Source organism: Neofelis nebulosa, chromosome 3 (genome assembly GCF_028018385.1).
Source record: "Neofelis nebulosa isolate mNeoNeb1 chromosome 3, mNeoNeb1.pri, whole genome shotgun sequence".
NCBI lineage: Eukaryota > Metazoa > Chordata > Mammalia > Carnivora > Felidae > Neofelis > Neofelis nebulosa.
This window is the reverse complement of record NC_080784.1, coordinates 77,735,132-77,738,498: the sequence shown is the minus strand read 5'-3', so window position 1 is coordinate 77,738,498 and position 3,367 is coordinate 77,735,132. Positions and strand designations below refer to the sequence as shown.

Sequence of the window (3,367 nt, the reverse complement as noted above, 5' to 3'; positions counted from 1 at the left end):
TATAAATGACAAGAGGATATATTAAAGAAGTCATTAACTTTATATACTGAACTGTTGCTAATGATATTTTAATAAAAGTTGCTCTGGAAGTAACCCTTTCTGGCTAATTTCTCTTCTCTCTTTGGAATCTTTGGTAGTTAAAAAAAAAAAAAAAAAAAAAAGGAAACCACTAAATTCAATATGCATCTGCAACTTTTACAACAGTTCATGTGGAGCATACAAAGTTAACAGCTTATAAATTCTCCTTCCCTCAAAAAAGAAAATGGGCATAAAGAAACTATGAATCACTGTTGTGGTCACTCCTGTTAAAATACTTCTTCAATATACTTTGGACTATTCATTTTCTTCTTATATATAAATTTTACCTTTCTCTAAATAAACACAAGGACACCAAAAGTCAGAGAAGGAACAGAATAGGAATTCAGGTAGGCAGATGAAGCTTAAGTAACAAGGGGGCTCTTACAGGTGAGTTTGGAGGAAGTCTCTTTAACTTGCGTCAGTTAACACGAGGGAGAAGGGCCAAATGAAGGCAGAAATGTATTCCAAGCAGTCTAGTCAAAAGAGTTCAGGACTTAAGCAGAGTTCAGGTAACAGACACAGGCAACAGCACAAAGCAGGATCTTAACACATTTTATATGCTTTATATGCTTCCTATTAAGGAAAGAACTTTATGTGCTTCCTGTTTTGTTTTTTTTTAATATTTATTTATTTTTGAAAGGGAGAGACTGAGTGTAAGCTGGGGAGGGGCAGAGAGAGAGGGAGACACAGAATTCAAAGCAGGCTCCAGGCTTCAAGCTGTCAGCACAGAGCCCAGAGTGGGGCTCTAACTCACGAATGGTGAGATCATGACCTGAGCTGAAGTCAAACACCTAACCCAACTGAGCCACCCAGGTGCCCCTATGCGTTTCCTGTTAAGGATTCTCAAACCTGACCTGAGTGAGTGTGCAGTGGAGGTCAGTGGAGTACCTGGATGAAAGGAAGAGAATAGCAGCTTTTGACAGAAATGAATCCTGACAGGCCATTGAGGACTAGGTATCTGGGAGAGTTTAAAAAATTTTGGAGCCATGAATATTCTCCAGCATGTTCTCTAACTACACTGGAAAATACAGGATAAATTGAAAAAATCATTTTACCAGCATCTGGGGAAACACAGTGTTGCCAAGTGGTGCTAACACTTAGTAGAACAGTTAGAACGTTTTGGCTATTAATAATGAATAAAACCCACTCATACTGTGAATAATACCCAAACAATAAGGAAACTTATTATGTCATGTAACAAGGGAGTTCAGAGGTAGGGCAGGCTTGATAGATGCAGTTCCCTAACAGTGTCATTAAGGATCCAGTGTTTTTTCATCTCTTTACTTTGCTGTTTACTTTGTAGCTCTTTGTCAAGAGCTTCATCCTTTAGGTAACAGCTTCATCCTCAGGCAATAAAAAGATGGTATCAGAAATTCTTGGCATCATAACCCAAGTATGCCAACATCCAGAGAAAGAATACCACTCTCAGGAGTGAGGAAGTATTTTATTTATTTATTTATTTATTTATTTGGAAAAAGAATCAACTTTTTTATTTGTTCATTTCTTGCATTTGAAGTATTCGTTGATGACATCCTTGGCCTGAGACTCTTTGCTATAGTCCTTAACCACCATACAACTGCAACCAACCACTTAATGGGGTTTTCCCTCTCTGTCTGTGTTACAGAAGCCTACCTAGCTTTCCTAGTTTCTTGTTGTCATCAACCTTAATTTGGTTGATCTAGTGTTCAGTACAACGGGACCTCCACCAACTTGACATACATAGGGCCACCACAGTTGGATGCAAGTACACAAAGATGGGCTTGGCACTTGTCTAAGGCTTTGGCAGATTTGCAAATTCCACGTGCTAGGGCATCGTGGATGAAGGCCGTCTTTAGCACCTCTTGTAAAACAGTATTAACCTCCATTACACCTCCAACAGCAAAGCCTTCCTCAGCCATGGCTGGTGTTGACTTATGGGTGAAGCCAAATCTTGACTACACTGGAGCACCGCCCCCCCCCCCCTCCCCGCACAACCCAGCAGCAGGGAAAGAGCAGGAGTGAGGAAGTATTTCTATGAATCCTGGTACAATTGGTCACATGAAAATTTGGAACCAATTACTGGCAAGGCAATAGAATAACTATGACTGGTTTAGACTAGCCATCTGGGGTGGATTAAATTTCAGAGTAATTATTTATAGTCAGTAAGATTTAAGATACTGCTTTTGTTGGGATTTCCTTAGTTTCTCCTTAAATTGTCCATACGTTACTATAAGTTATAATTATTAAATGCTCATCTGTTTTGGTAAAGAGTTCTTTTTCTTCCCTCAAACCGTGAAGCCATAACTGAGGTACTACTGTTTTTCTTTGATAACCTGTAAGGAAATGGACATCTGATTAGTTGGCTTGTAAACGAACAGATAAAATGATGAAAACTGTCTAGGAGATAAATGAATTCATATTAACTATGGCATACACGTATTAAGCAGGTTTAGTCACATTTAATTCAGGATGATTGAGGTTCAGAATTAATGCTATAATTTCATACTATTGACTTCAAGACAGCAGGGGGTGGGTGAGGGGCATTGTGACCTTGTCTTAATTCTAGAAAGGCAGATAATAAAATTATACAGTGTCACTTGAGCTTATCTAGCATCACTGTAAAGACTACAAGAACTAAGCAGTGAGGGGTGATGAGAAGTAGTTAATTATCTCTGAGATTATAAATGGCAGGCTTTTAGGTGAAGAGTCACACTGTTTCTGTCCATCAGCAGGCCTGGGTGAATTGTGTCAAACTGTGTGACAGGAGAAGGCCTAAACCTTTCACTTGTGAAAGAAGAAAAGAGGTGGGTGCCTGGATGGCTCAGTCGGTTGAACATCTGACTTCTGCTCAGGTCGTGATCTCACAGTTCATGAGTTCCAGCCCCGTATCAGGTTTGCTGCTGTCAGCACAGAGTCTGCTTCCGATCCTCTGTCCCCCTCTCTCTCTGCCCTCCCCCTTCTCAAAAATAAAAAAATAAAACAAACAAATAAATAAATAAATAAATAAAACAAAAAATATATATATAATAAATAACATTAAAAATAAACAAATTAATTAAACATTAAAATAAATAAATAAAATAAATAAAAACATTAAAAAAGGAGTAAAGAGATTAAAGAAGCTCAATTCCCACCAAAGATCATGATTTCCAGGCACCTAAACTAGTTTGTATCTTCATTCCTGCCGAACAAAGGTGTGACAGAGCTATGTACTATTAAACAGTGTATAATTCTTGAATGAAAGCACTGAAAAGAATTTTTTGAAGATTTTTCACACATGTTAAAGGGAAAATTCTAAAGTGAAAGAAAC

At 38.1% G+C, this 3,367-nt stretch overlaps 1 pseudogene; it reads right to left on the bottom strand.

The window, feature by feature from the left end:
• Positions 1-1,544: 1,544 nt before the first annotated feature.
• Positions 1,545-2,047, bottom strand: LOC131506993 (small ribosomal subunit protein eS12-like; annotated as a pseudogene).
• Positions 2,048-3,367: the final 1,320 nt, after the last annotated feature.